This window comes from Dipodomys ordii, unplaced genomic scaffold, assembly GCF_000151885.1.
Source record: "Dipodomys ordii isolate 6190 unplaced genomic scaffold, Dord_2.0 Scaffold60, whole genome shotgun sequence".
NCBI lineage: Eukaryota > Metazoa > Chordata > Mammalia > Rodentia > Heteromyidae > Dipodomys > Dipodomys ordii.
Window position 1 is genome coordinate 7,850,226 of NW_012267276.1, and position 16,675 is coordinate 7,866,900.

Below are 16,675 nucleotides of genomic sequence, written 5' to 3' on the forward strand. Positions count from 1 at the left end.
CAAAAAACCTATAGGCACCTATCATGAACAGTTCCTGGGGTAGATTCTGGGCCACACTGAGGTTTTCCTCTTGTCCTTCCAATGCATTGTGTGTGTGTGCATGTATGTGTGTATATGCGCGCGCGCGTGTGTGTGTGTGTGTGTGTGTGTGTGTGTGTGTGTATGGATGGATGCAAAAACAAATCAACCACTGTGTAATACTAACTTATGGGGATATAGAGAAAGTAGAATGAACTTAAATATTGAAGTCACTTTAAAAAAGAAATTCTACAAAATCGATCATCCATCTTTAAATAGTCTATTCCAGATGAATAAAATATAAAGTTTGAAGGATATGAATGGGTAAAACCAAATTTTCCTCAAAATAACCTTTCCATTCCCAAATGAATCAAGCTGGGGGAATACAGACACTGAAGAGAACTCTAAAGGAAGAAAAGATGTTCCATTTCTTTAAAAGATGAGGCTTTGGGTAGTTAAGAGAAAAAGTCATTTATGGCTTGAGGGTTCTTTAACTTAGTTGAGTACAAGAGTATAAGTGCATGTCAGTTAGATATGAATGAGAAAAATACAGCAATGCTTGAGCAGGCTTGTGTGGGCAGCACCTTAAGAAGACAGGCCTCTCTGGGCATAGTTGGCTCATGCCTGTCATCCTAACTTCTCAGGAGGCTGAGATCTGAGGATTGTGGTTTGAAGGCAGCTGGGATCCTTGAAACTCTTATCTCTAAGTAACTACTAAAAAGCTGGAAGTAGAGTTGTGGCTCAAGTGATAGAATGCTAGCCTTGAGAAAAACAGCTCAGGGACAGGGGCTTGGGCCCTGAGTTCAAGCCCTAAGACTAACAAAAATAAAAAAATAAAAGAGGACATACCTCTACTTATTGCCTCTGGAAGTTGGCTTGAAGCACAGAGCTGAGGGAAATTGGGAGGATTTGGTGTCACAGATGAGTAAGTAGTGCAAACCTGAGGGGTATAAAACCCAAGCAGGGCCTTGGCGGGTGAGTCTAGCAGGGGATCCAGCTGTAATCCAAAAGCCAGGGCAGGCCTCCACCTCCTCCATCGGCCAAGCCCAGCCTGGGCAGGAAGCATCTTTCAAACTATTATTTGTTCATCTCTAGTGTCCTAGGACAGAATTTTATGACTCAACTTTAGACAAGGGGTTAAAGGGAGAAAAACGATAAGGCAGTTTTTGATAAAATAAGAAATAAAGATTGCCAAGAGCAGCTCCCCTCAGGGCTTTCCCACAGATCAGGTTTTGAGGTTTGTGGTGTTTATGCAGGTTTTTCAGGGTTAGAAACAAAGATGCCAATTCTGATACTGATACCTGAAGAAGGCTTTTGATGTCTGGGATTTGTTTTCAGTCCCAGTTGATTGGTAGAGATGGACATACCCAGAGGACACTGAAGCATAAACTTGAGAGTTTGCTGCACGTGTTGATCCTTATAAATAAATAAGTTGCTCCTACTTTTTCATTTGTAATTTTAATTCCCTTTTAAATATTTTATAAACAACATATGATTCATAGAGAAATTGGTACTGTGGAGACATCCGGGCTGTTGACTCGCCTCATTGTCATGGTGAGAGAGAGACACACAGAGAGAGACAGAGAGAGAGAGAGAGAGAGAGAGAGAGTGTGTGTGTGTGTGTGTTCAAGCTCGGTCCTGAGGCTTGAACCATTGGCCTAGGCACTGTCTCTGAGTTTATGTGCTCAAAGCGAGGATTCTACCACTGAGCCACAGCTCTAATTTCTGCTTTTAGTGGTTAACTGGAGATAAAAGTCTCACAGAATTTCCAGGCCTGGCTTCTTTTGAACCAGTGTCCTCAGATCTCAGCCTCCTAAGTAGCTATGATTGCTAGCACCTGATGGGCTGTGGGAAGGGAATGGAACTATTAGGTCTCCTTGGAGGGAGTTAGGTCACTGGGGTGTAAGTGCTGGGTTATCTCAGCTGGAAAGACCTCCAGTTCTTGGTGTGGTAGGAATTGATTACACCCACACACAGCATGGCAGAGCAAGGAGTTTCAGGAGAGGAAGAGCTTTGTTCAGGAAAACGCTGGGCTTCAGCATCACCACACAAGGGCTGGCCTGTGGTTATTAAGTTTCAGCGTTAGAGGGCTTGATAGATACTGGGAGTGGTCAGGGAAATGGTAGAAGGCTGACCTTGGGAAACGAGAAATCACGATGTGGCAGACACCTGTGTAGATAGATAGATAGATAGATGGGGGAGGGGCTCTGCACAGGTGCAAGATTGCCATCCCATCATGATAAGTGTGTGTATGAGATGCAATCCACATAAATGAATCCTTCAGCAGGAGTTTTCCCAAGAAGGTCAGGCTGCAAATACACACAACTCCACTGTGGAGGGCTTTCAGTATGGTAAGGAAGGCCCCAGAGCTTCTTTATTCAACTGACCACAGCTGATCTTGAGCTGACATCCAGGAACAGCAGGTGGTGCACTGGGGAGGAGAGAGGACTCATGGATGAGTCCAGATTCCTTTCAGCTAATTTGCCTCAGGAGGGGCTCAGTGGCATGTCCTTGAAGCATATATCTTGTCTGAGCCCCCCATCCCCACCCCTACACACACCCCACGGGCAGCTTTGCTCTGTCAGGTCCTCTGGGCTACACTGTTCTGCCTAGGCACAATCATGAACAATGGGGTTGAGTGACCCTGAACCCATGAGTCACATTAAGTTGATTTTCTCTGCTATGTTGTCACAGTAATAGGAAGTTGAGGATTACAGCGCTCACAATGTCCACATAGGGACAGTTCCACGAGACACAGGTAGACACAGGCTCCCCGAGGGAAGCAGAAGCAGATGGTACCTTCCCTTGGTGTCAGTTTCTATTTGTTATAAAATGTCTCCTAAAGCCCCTGCCATCTCCAGTTGCTCAGAATCAACATGTGTTTATTTATTTGTTTGTTTGTTTATTGTCTGTCGTGGGACTTGAACTCAGGGCCTTGGTGGTATCCCTGAGCTTTTTTACTCAAGGATAGCACTCCACCATGTTGACCACAACACCACTTCTGGTTTCCAGGTGATAATAGATAGGAGTCTCACAGACTTTCCTGCCAGGGCTGGCTTTGAACTGTGATCCTCAGATCTTGGCTTCCTGAATAGGATTACAGGTGTGAGCCACCGGTGCCTGGCAGCACTGTTTATTTTTTAGTCCGGTCATAGCTGTGAGCTTCCTTCTTGGCTCTGCCTGGCTTTTCAATCTCTTAAGTGGAAGGTGAGCTCTGAACTGAAGGGGAAAAAAAACAAGCCAGGGAGGGCATGGAAGCAGTTGCATCTACCACAGTTAGTCATCCATTTGCAACCCTTGGCTGGGTTTTTCCCAGCTAGAAACTTCATAGCCACATTTCAGCTAACCTGTAGCACTGCATTTTTCTCATTCATGTTCTGTATTTTGTGTTTTCACTCCCAGACAATTTCAGTGACCACAAATCTTCCTCCAAATTTTAAGATATTTTTATATCGATTAAAGTTCCTTCAACCAAGCTATAATAAAAAAATGTACTGAACTGTAGGAGTATTCTTTTTTTGTCTGTGCCATTCTTGAAGCTTGAACTCAGGACTTTGTCTTCAGTTTTGCTCAAGGCTAGCATGTTTGGGGTGGTCACATGAAGCTGAGTCACAGACTTTCCTGCTTGGGATGGCTTCAAATTGAGTAGCTAAGATTACAGAAGTGAGACACAGTTGCCTGGCTAACTGTGGATATTCTATGGCTCACACTGATAGCCAAGACACAGGCTGCTGGACTGCCCAGCACACAATGCCAACCATTCGCACACTATGGCATGGGTACACACCAGGACAATTGGTGTCTCCTGTCTGTACTTCAGATTCTAAGCTGCTTCCTAGAAGAGGTCACAGGAGATAAGAGGATGATTTAGAATGGAATTTGCTGATTTTACCATTTGGAGAATATTGGCAGAGCTCAGGATACGGACGGGGTATGCACCGGGAATTCTAAGTACATGAATATAAAGTGTGGGCTCTGCCTCTGCACCCACAGGGGAAGATGTCATCCCATGTCTACTTCCTCTGGGACATTTTACAATCCCACAATGGCTTGGACTCAGCCAAACTTCTCAGATTATGCAATGCTTTATGCTAATACTATTCATTCCATTCTTAATCATGTTAGATATAGCAACAACTTTTTCCAGTTATTTTACACTGAAGGACTTTGTGTGGCCTTTTCCTGAATAGGTAATAAAAGCTGTGAGAGCAAAACCCACATTACCTACATGCTTACCACCCTTACCTTCCATGAAGCTTATTCTGTACTACAGGTAAATATGTTGAATAAGTGAATTGGTCATCGAAAAGGTACTATACTGAGCCAGGCACTGGTGGCTCACACTTGCCATCCTACCTACTCAGGAGGCTAAGTTCTGGGAATCATGGTTCAAAATCAGAATTTTATGAGACTGTTACTTCCAATTAACTAGCAAAAGGCCAGGAATGGAAGTGTGGCTCAACTAGTAGAGCACCAGCATGAGTGAAAAAGAAAAAGCACACACACACAGAAAGACAGAAAGGAGAGGAAGATGGCGGAGGAGAGGCTAGGAGCTAAGCAAGATCTCCTGTAGAAACCAGTATTAGTATTCCAGTGGAAAATCTAAGGCTACAGAGTCATACCAAGTGTGTTATCATAGTACAGAGAGTTTGGCCAGAAAAGAAACACTCAGGCAGCTTAGTTAAGGACACAGGGTTGTGGCCGTGGCAGCGGCAGCAGCAGCGGCTACTACCGCTGGCAGCCATAGCAATAGAGAGAGCCCAGGACAAAGGCACCAGAGAAGATTCTACGCAACAAGCAAGAACTGACAAGAATCAGAAACCTTCATCCAGCTGACCACAGACAGTTGCAGACCAGGGATGTGGACCATCAGGAAAACAAAGAAAGCTACGGCTGGAGGAATCCAGGGAGGTCACAAAGGGAATGCTGAATGAAGCCCAATGGAAGGAAAGGCAGTCCAATGAAACCATAGCCAATCAACTAAGGGATTTGAGAATAAACACTGAAAAGCACATTAAGGAAGTAAAGAAGTCCATACAAGATCTAAAACAAAACTTCAACAAAGAATTGCAGTCATCAAAGCTGACCAATTAGAAGGAAAAGAAATTAAAAAAAACAAAGTAGAAAGTCTTGACAGTAGATTAGACCTGCAGAAGATCAAATCTCTGAGATTAAGGACAGCCTAGATATTATAAAGAACCGACAACTAGTCAAGACCAATGCAAGAAATATGATAGATCTATTCAACATTTGGAAGACACCATCAGAAGGCCTAATTTGAGGATAATGGGTAGAAAGGAGCACCTAGAGACTGAAGCTAATGGTCTAGGAAATTTATTTAACAGGATCCTAGCAGAGAACTTCCCAAACATGCAAAATGATAAGCCTATTCAAATACAAGAAGCCCTTAGAACCCCAAATTGACCAGACCAGAACAAGACATCCCACCGTCACATTGTAATCCTCACAGGATCAATTCAGACCAAGGAAAGGATCCTTAAAGCTGTCAAGGAGAAAAAAAACATTTGAATACATATCTTAACATTCATTTCCCTAACATCACCTTATTGTTTTTTTTCTTTCATGCGATTGTTTCTAACACATTTATAAGATTATTTCTTTGTTGCTATGTATTTCCCTCCCCACAGTATAACCCCTGCTTTCACTATATTTGATGTTGGTATAATTTGTGGAGGGGAAGGGGAAAAACAAATTGTTTAAATAGGGATACAGGTGGACCCATTGCAACAATGAGATGTACAAGTCGTTACGTCAAAAACGAACTTTACAAGTTTGGTGCGTGGGGGGGGGGGACGGGAAGGGATGGGAAGGGGAAACAAAGGAGGAGGCTACAATGCTTGATAAGAAATGTACTCATTATCTTGCCCTCGTAATTGTAACCCCTCTGTATGGTATTTTCACAATAAAAAAAAAAGCTGTCAAGGAGAAAAGATCAATCACCAATAAAGGGAAACCAATGAGAATAACCTCAGATTTCTCAGCAGACACAATTAAAACAAGAAGAGCCTGAAATGATGTATGCCATGCTCTAAAGACAAACAACTATCAACCAAGAATGCTGTACCCAGCAAAACTCTCCTTCACAATGGAAAGTCAAATAAAAACTTTCTATAGCAAAGAAAAATTGAAACAATATATCTCCACCAAACCAGCCCTATAAAAGATACTTAAAGATGTCCTACACATAGAAAACCAACAAGACCATAATAAAGGTGAAGAAACAACCCCCAAACAGAGAATTCAAGAACCATAAGAACAACACAGTTGCCACAGCCCCCAAGAAGGTGGATAATATGGCAGGAACTACAAAATGCCTCACAGTTCTAACTCTCAATATTAATGGACTGAACTCTCCAATTAAGTGACATAGACTGTCTAGTTGGATCAAAAAGCAAGATCCTTCTATCTTCTGCCTTCAAGAGACACACCTTGCTCACAAAAAACAAACATATTCTGAAAGTGAAAGGCTGGAATAAAATCTACCAATCTACTATCTGCCCCCATAAACAGGCAGGAGTTGCAATCGTGATATCAGATAAAATAGACTTCAAATAAAAATTAGCAAGACGAGATAAAGAAGGTCATTACATACTAATTAAGGGATCTCTCCTTCAGGAGGATATTACAATTCTAAATATCTATTCATCAAATAATGGAGAACCCAAATTTATCCAAGAAACACTACTTTCCCTCAAATCCCACATAGATCCAAAGACATTAATTGTTGGGGACTTTAACACACCACTATCCCTGCTGGATAGATCAACCCAGCAAAAACTCAACAGAGAAACCTCAGACCTAAACAACTGCATAGATCAACTAGACTTAACAGACATCTATTGAATATTTCACCCCACAGCATCAGAATACATGTTCTTCTCAGCTGCCCACAGAACATTCCTCAAAATAGACCATATTTTAGGTCACAAAATAAATTTGTCCAAATTCAGAGAAATTGAAATTATGCCCTGCATTCTCTCAGACCACAAGGAATAAAATTAGAATTCAACACCAAAACCACCAAAGAAAATCCTGTAACAAAAGGAGGCTGAACAATGCATTGTTGAAGCACCAGTGGGTCATAGAAGAGATTAGAAAGGAAATTCAAACATTCATGATTTTTAACAAAAATGAACACACAAATCACCAGCTCCTCTGGGACACAGCAAAGGCAGTACTCAGAGGCAAGTTTATAGCTCTGAGTTCCTACATAAACAAATTGGAGAGATCTGAAACCAACAATTTAACAAGGCACCTGAAGCCTTGAAAAACAGCAACAAGCTAAACCCCAATCCAGTAGAAGGAAAGAAATAATTAAAATTAAATCAGAATTAAATGAATTAGAGTAAAAAAATAGAATCAACAAAACAGAGTTGGTTCTTCAAAAAATTAACACAATTGACAGACCCTTAGCAAATCTTATCAGAAAAAGAAGAGAACACACCAATATAAACAAACTCAGAGATCAAAATGGTAACATCATCACAGAAACAACCAAGATTCAGAATATTATAAGGGCATACTTTTTAAACCATTATGCTAATAAGCTTGAGAATGTGGAAGAAACTAATGAATTTCTAGCAAACATTGACATGCCCAAACTAACTCAAGATGTGTTAAACCATTGTAAGAGACCCATATCAAGTATCGAAATAGAAACAGCAATAAGAGACCTCCCACCCAAGAAAACCCCAGGACAAAATGGATTTACAGCTGAATTCTACAAGGCCTTCAAAGCAGAACTCACACCAATACTCCTCCAACTCTTCAATGAAGTTGAAAGTGAAAGTTCACTGACAAACTCTTTCTATGAAGCCATCATAACTCTCATCCCTAAACCAGGCAGGGACTCATCAAAGAAAGAGAACTATAAACCCATTTCTTTGATGAACATCAATGCAAAACTTCTCAACAAAATTTTGGCCAATCAACTTGAACAACTCATTAAAAAAAATAATATGCCATGATCAAACAGGATTCATTTTGGGAATGCAAAGCTTGGTCAATATATGCAAATCAATTAATATAATTCATCACAACAACAAGAGCAAGAATAAGAACTACATGATTATCTCAATAGACATGGAATAAGCATTTGGCAAGACTCAATATCCCTTTATGATGAAGGCTTTGGAAAAACTAGGAATTCATGGAACATTCCTCAATATACTAAAGGCTGTGTATGACAAACCTACAACCAGTATTATACTTAATAGTGAAAAGCTAAAGCCTTTTCATGTAAATTCAGGAACAAGATAACGATGTCCACTCTCTCCACTTTTATTCAATTTAATATTAGAATGCCTAGCAAGAGCATTAAGAGAAGATGTAAATATAAAGGGGATCCAAATAAGGAAAGATGAAGTAAAACTCTTCTTTGCAGATGACATGATCTTATATTTAAAGAACCCCATGGACTCCACTCCCGAGTTACTTGAGCTGATTCAAAACTTTGGCAAAATAGCAGGATACAAAATGAACCCTCAAAAACCAGTGGGTTTCCTGTATGTCAATAATGAGAAGAGTGTGGCTGAAATCAGGAAAGCAACTCCTTTTGTAATAGCCCCACAAAAAATAAAATACCTAGAAGTTAACTAAAGAAGTGAAGGACCTCTATGATGAAAACTTTAAAAACCTAAAAAAGGGAAATTAAAGTAGAACTAAGGAAGTGGAAAAACCTCCCATGCTCCTGGATTGGGAGGTCTTAAAAATTGCAATACTTCCAAAGGCTATCTACAAATTCAATGCGATACCTATCAATATCCCAACCTCATTCTTCAAGGAAATAGAAGAAGCAATCCAAAAATTCATATGGAACAACAAAAGACCCTGAATAGCAAAAACAATCCTTAGTAGAAAGAACAGGGCTGGAGGAATATCAATACCAAATTTCAAACTCTACTACAAAGCCATAGTAATCAATATAGCTTGGTACTGGCACAAGAACAGACCTGAGGACCAATGGAATAGAACTGAAGACCCAGAAATGAATCCACAAACCTACAGCCACCTAATCTTCAATAATGGAGCTAAAAAAAAATAGAATGGAAGAAAGACAGCCTCTTCAGTAAATGGTGCTGGCAAAATTGGTTAATCACCTATAGAAAACTAAAGCTAGATCCCCATATATCACCCTGCACCAAAATCAACTCCAAATGGATCAAAGACCTCAAAGTCAAAGGAGACATCCTGAAAACACTACGGGAAGGAATAGGAGAAACTCTAGGGCTCCTTGGCAAGGTTGAAATTTTCCTAATAAAGATCCAGAAACACAACAAATCAAAGAAAGGTTGGACAAATGGGATTGCATGAAACTGCAGAGCTTCTGCAGGGCAAAGGACATAGCAAGCAATATCAATAGAAAGCCCATGGATTGGGAGAAGATCTTCACTAGCCATATGGACAAGGGTCTGATATCTAAAATATAGTTAGAACTCAAAAAATTAAATCCCTCAATAACAAATCCTCAAAGAAACAACTGTCTGATTAATAAGTGGGCTAAAGACTTGAGATACTTCTCTGAAGAGGAAATAAGAATGGCCACTAGACACATGAAGGAACTCTCACCCCAGTTAGAATGGCTATAATCAAGAAATCTAATAATAACAGAAGCTGGAGGGGATGTGGCCAAAATGGAACCCTACTGCATTGTTGGTGGGTATGTAAACTTGTTCAACCACTTTGAAAAGCAGTATGGAGGGCTCAAAAGACTACACAGAGAGCTCCCCTATGATCCAGGCATCCCACTTTTAGACATTTATCCAAACAATCACAAACAAGGCCATACTAAAACTACCAGAACAACTTTGTTTATTGCGGCATTATTCACCATAGCTAAGATATGGAAACAACCCAGATACCCCTCAGTAGATGAATGGATGTAATGGAATTCTATGCCTCCATCAGAAAGAATGACATTGCCCCCTTTGTTAGAAAATGGAAAGACTTGAAAAAATTATATTAAGTGAAGTAAGCGACTCAAAGAAACATAGGTTCCCATGGTTTCCCTTATCTGCAATAACTAGTATATGTCTAGGACAAGCAGAAGAGGTCAAAAGCTATATACATATGACCATATAAGATGATGTTCAGCAAAATGAACTCCAAGATAGGGACACAAGATATTTTATTTTTCTTGTTGTTCTTTTTAGTGTACTTATAATGTACTATGTGAATTTTTTTTTGTTTTTTTGTATGTTCTTCCCCCATGGTACAACCCCTGTTGTCACTGTATTTGATTCCAGTGTCCTGCATCTTGTATATACATTTTTCTAATTTGGGGAGGGAAATGGAAATAACAAAATGCAGAAATAAGGATACAGGATGACCCATTGTAACAATGAGATGTACAAAACAGTATGTTGAAAATGAACTTTACAACTTTGTGGTGGGGAGGGGAAGGAGAAGTTGGGGAGGTGAGGAGGAAAGGGATGGTAGGGGAAAAATAAAAAAAAGGGGTGACAATGCTAGGATAGGAAATGAACTCATTACCTTGCTCGTGTAACTATAATCCCTCTGTACAGTGTCTTTACAAGTGTGTGTGTGTATATATATATATATATATATATATATATATATTAAGAAAAAGACACTATAAAATGCTCTACAGATGGGCTGGGAAGGTGGCTCAGTGGTAGAGCGCTTGCCTTGCATGCTCAAGGCCCTGGGTTCGATTCCTCAGCACCACATAAGCAAAAAGAAAAAAGCCGGAAGTGGCGCTGTGGCTCAAGTGGTAGAGCACTAGCCTTGAGCTGAAGAACTGAGGGACAGTGCCCAGGCCCAGAGTTCAGGCCCCATGACCGGACCCCCAAAAAAATGCTCTACAGAGTAACTCAGTCACACAAAAAAACTACTAGAAGAAAATTCAAAACAATACTAGAATAATAAATTACTATATATATATATATATATATATATATATTCAGTAGTGTTCTGAGCATGTATACGGTGTTTAAAAAGCTATGGCATAACAATTGGGCCCTGAGTTCCAATCCCAGTACTAGTACATGTACATACAAAAAAGATGCTGCTGTGGAGTACCAGTGGCTCACACCTGTAATCTAATCAAGAAGCTGACTGTAGTTTAAAGCCAGCCCTGCAGCAAAGTCCATGAGACTCTGATCTCAATTAACTACTAAAAACCCACACGTAGAGCTGTGACTCAAGTGATAGAGCACTAACCTTGAGCAAAAAAGCTTAGGGACAGTGCCCAGGCCTTGAGTTCAAGCCCAGGGCTGGCACATATGTATCTGTACACACACACACACACACACACACACACAAATGGTATTGCTTTGGAAGTTATCAAAAATATTTTTCCTGGCCTTTGCCCATCTGGCATGCCCACCCAAGACCATGCCATCTGTGCTGTGGCCACCATCTGTCAGAATCAGGCCTTATTAGGACAATTGTGTTATGTCCTTACCATCCAAACTCTCGCTGCATTCTTGGACTTTCACTCAGGAAGTACAATAGAAGATTCTTGCGCACTTACCTTGTTTCCCCAACTTTTTCCATATCCCTTGTTAGCATTAAACACATTTATTATTGTTGAATTTGTGGCTGCATATGGAAAGCTAGGTGGAATATGGATTCTGGGTATATAAGCTAGACAAAGAAAGCACCCCTGATTTGTGTATGACAGTCACATACAGTAGGTAGAGTATGCTTAGGGCATAAGGAAGCATGGAATTGTTTTGTAGTGTAATGGATTTCAGTGTATAGTGTTGGTCAGAGTTACCTGGAAGGTGTGGCTAACCCAGATTTCTGAACTCCACACCCCCAGCGTCTGTTTCATAGTCACACAGCCCGAGACACTTGATTTCTATGTAGTTGTCAAGTGATACCAGCACTACTGCTCCAGAGCACACACTTCAAAACAGCGTGGCCATTTCTCACTGGGCTTCCAGTTCTGCAACTTCCGTGCTTATCCAGTTTTAGTGTTATAAAATAAGTGTCCTGTGTCACACATATATGTGCATACAAATATCAATACACATGTGTGTATATATACATATTTATCTACATTTTTTTGTTTTGGATTATGTCTAATAGGAGCAAAGAACACAAAGGACTATACAGAGAGCTGTATTTCTTGATTGACTGATTATTCAGTGCCAGGCCTGCATTTGAACTCAGGATTTCATGCTCTTGCTTAGCTTGGCTTTTTCTGCTCAAGGCTGGTACTTTAGTACTTGAGCCACACTTCTACTTCTGGCATTTTGCTAGTTATTGGAGATTAGGAGTCTCCTGGATTTGTCTGGCTAGGCTGACTTTGAAGCCTAATCCCAAGATCTCAACCTTGAGTAGCCAGGATTACAGACCTGGGCCACTAATGCCCAGCCTGAGTGTCATAGTCTTAAATCACAATTACAACACACCTGGGATTGCCTCCTGCTCTCTCTCCTCCAAGACCGGCATGAGAGTCTTTTATACTGCAGTTCTTCATTTCCTTTAGACTCATTAGCTCTGGACACGCATACTATTTATTTACACTTTTGCCCATGTTCACAGCATAAACTGGAAGCAAGATCATAAGCCATAAAAGAGTCTCAGGCACAAGATTCATTACTCACAGTAACAGCACTTCTTATTCTGGTTTTAAGTATCTCTTGCCCAGATAAAGCTTTCTGTTTCCAAACAACTCAGAGACACTAAAGTTTTTGTGTTTTAGCTCCTTGTGTGAGTGCAAGCAAGCTTAAAGTTATTCCCAAGCCACTGCCATTCTGTCTCACCCCATCTCTTGATCTGATGCTTTTGCTCATTGGCTGATGTTCTACCACCTCCAATCCCATCTCACTCCATGTAAATGTCCAAAGAAAGCTCAGGGCCAGTGGTCACACCTATAATCTCAGCTACTCAGGAGGCTGAGATCTGAAGGTAGCATTTCAAACCTAGCCCAACCAGGAAAATGCTTGAGATTTTATCTTAAAGGAATTGTAAAAGAAGCCAGAACTGGTGCTGTCACTCAAGTGGTAGAATGCTAGCCCTGAGTTCAAACCCCAGGACCAGCACAAAACATATACATACACACCCCTGTGCAGACACACACACACACACACACACACACACACACAGAGCACAATGGCCTTGTCTTTACTTTATTGTGGTATCCATTCTGCAGACCCTGTGCCTGAGAAAGCACAGAGCTGAGCTTGAACAATACTAAAATTAATTGTGAAAAGAGAAATGGTAGTAGCTTGAAAGCTCTCCTTTGGGAGATTTCTCTTTGGATTAACTTGCTTCAAACCTTATTTGTCCAAATGATTTTCTTTAAAAGTAAAAGAAAATTGGCACTGTCTATAATATTAGGTCATGTCTCTACCTTTGACTCACTCATTCCTAATGAATGCAGATCAAGTGTAAGTAGTATTAGGAGAAAGATCTGAGTTGTAACCCTACATCTTGAAAGCTCAGCGCCCTATATTACAGAAGTCCACAGAAATCTCAGCTCCAAGTGTCTACAGTCAAGAAGCACTGATGGGTATCAAGTCTTCAAGGATTCCCCCAGATGGGCTTTCAGAAAGTATCTTGTGCTTTGGGCTGCGTAAAAAATACAAGGATTTCTGTAGGTCAGGGGAGACCTTCATCCAATTCTAGGAGAGGTATTCCCCCATGCTTGGGCAAAAGGCTGGCTCCAGTTGGTTTGAGAAGTTTTCTGCTCAGATTTCTGGCCATCCTATCCGCGCCCATCAGCCAGCCCAGTGGGTGAAGTAAGTCTGAATGGCTGTCAGTGATAGATGACAGCCTTATGTGTTGGTGACTTTGGCTTTCTTCATGTTGCCCTATAACTCCTTTTCATCAAAGACATAAAACAAACCATGGAGAACAAGAAGAGAAAAACCCTTTGTGCTTGTCTGACACCAGATGGATCACCGCCAGTGGCAAGACTTGGTTGAAAATGAGGAAGGGGAGTTGGGATCACACAGATCTTGACTCTGCCACTAGGATGCCAGAACTTACTAGAAGAAATCAGAAAATCATATAAATCATTCCACCCCAGGAAAATACTTATTTGATGGCTCTGTATGTTAGTGTTTCATTCAGTTCTTCAAACTATCATTGCTCTATATCTCTGAGTCCAGCCTGCTCTCTTCAGACCCCTACCGAGTATTGTCTCTACTCCATCGAGATTGTCAGAGTACCAGAAAGGAGTCCTCTTAGCCTCTTTCCTCCATTCCTTGTTTATACACCCTACGTCTTTCTATAGTGGGTTAATTCATTTTAGCTACTCTTACAAAATACCCTAGACTGGATGGCATATGAAAGCAGAGATTCAAAATTCAGATTCTTTGGCCAACATCTTGATATAATGGTCTATATCTCTTCACCCTTGGATTACTTACAGTTTTGTGAGACAATGTGGCAGGTATACAGCAAAATATATTATGCAAAAATGAACAAATAAATTCTGGTTTGAATAAGATATACACGATTGAAAACTCTTTCTCATGAGACTAATTTTCTTCTCCATGTTTCTTGGTTTTCTTTCCTGTGAAAATTACACCACACTGGGGAACTTGTAGTGTCAGGAAGGCGGGGGGGGGGTCCAAGAGGAGGGAGACAAATTAATGGAGAGAAGAAGGGTGGGTGGAGACAGTCATAATAGTCAATGTACAGATGTGAAAATGGAGCCAGGTAATTGAGGGAAGGGATGGGTTTGGGAGAAATGGGGTAGAGCAAGGGAAAGGGTGACATTGATCAAGTTGTATTGTATTCATGAAATAGAACTCTGTACAAACACTTAAGGATAACACACATGTGTGCATGCGCACACGTACACACACACTTCCAAGGGGCAGGGGAGAAACAAAGAAAGAGAGCTGACACAAATGCTGTTTTGAGGTTATAACCTCAGCGTCAGCTTGTACATTGCCTGCACATTAGCTACCACTTACCTCCACCCAACTTAACCACCCAGTCATGGGCTCTGGCCTCATGGTGCAGGAAAGCCAGTTGCACACATCTGGACCATTTTGTTTAGGTTTTACCACCTGCAACTCTTATTCCTAGTCCTTCCTATAGGACCAAAAGTTCTGCAGGCCAGGTCTCTAAACAGGAAGCCATTACAGAATACTTTTTCACAAATAGAGCTCACTTTGATTTTCCTTCTGCCTCCTGCACCCTTCTGTCTTAGGATCCTCCTGGGATAAACAGGTGAGATCAGACCCTTAGCTCCTTTAGTTCCATACCCCGCTGTGAAGACTGCTGGACTGTATGTGCACCTAGCAGTCCAGCATTTCCCTCCGAGTTCACCCATGGGTACACCCTGTGGTGTTATCACAGCTAAAAAGGACACAAGATGATGCCACAGACAAGATACTAAAAAAATAATAATAGGGACAACTAGACTACAAAGCCTCCTTTGTAGTATTACACTTATTAAAGATTAAACTGACATACTTGGAAGTTATATACAAGAAGGAAGAAGATGTATGCACATAGAAGGTCAGAGCAGAGGGGTGACTGGAGGAAAGGAAGAAGTACAAATCCAGGGACTCAGAGCCAAAGAATAACCTCAAGTCAATGATGATAATGCAGGGGAGCCTTTGATGACCAAAGCAGCTGGAGCTATGTACGCATCTGGAGAGCATTAATTGGAATTCTATTCTGATCTTCCAAGTAAGCTCATTGATTTTCATGTGTTTGATTCTTAGTAGAGTGGGTTCCTTTTCCTTCGCATTGAAAAGAAGAAATGTCATCCTTCCTGTGAAGATTGGGGCCCAGGAAGAGGAAGGGGCCACGGGCTCAGTAATGGTGCCCATCAGGCGACACTGGAAGGCAAGATACAATTCTTTGTAAGCGAATGATAATGTCACTTAGAGCAGCACCAATCATGACAGACAGACTTTGAAATAACCTAAGAGTTCTAGTGCGAATGGTTATTTGGCATGAAGTGAGACCTAAATAAAAATCAACTCTGAATCACCAGGGGGAAATGAATGACATTTAAGTCTATTCTTCTAAGATGAGAGTGTAGCATTCTTAAGATCAGAGCTGGGTTTTTGTGGCCCAGAATAATGAGTCTGTAAACTCCTCTGACAAGCTTGTGAATAGCTTAGATGAATACAGTCTCAGTTCAATTTGGAATTAAATTACCATTTACAGTTCTGCTGGCATCTGTGCTATGCTGGCCTGGGGACAAGTGTTTTATTTATTTATTCAATGGCTGGGCCATACTGCATGTCACACAACCAAATCCCGCTCTGCCTCTGCAGAATTGTGGTCACCATAGCTACAGATAAGCCTGTGTTCCCTACCATCTGAGTTACTGGGTGTCACTGTGAGAGCCAGCATACTCTTTTTGCTGGAAACCAATTGAGGGAACTCTCTCTCTCTCTCTCTCTCTCTCTCTCTCTCTCTCTTTCTGATACTGGGGCTTGAATTCAGGGCCTGGGCACCATCCCTTGGCTTTTCTACTCAAGCCTGGCACTCTACTACTTGAACCACAAGCCCTACTCTTAGCTTTTTACTGGGAATTGGATGTAAGAGTCTCATGTACATTACTGCCTGAGTTGGCTTTGAACCTGGATTCTAGATCTCAGCCTCCTGAGTGGCTGGGATTACAGGTGTGAGCCACCAGCTCTGGGCAGCTTTGTCATTCTTATTTATATAGGGATTTAATTTACTGCCTTTT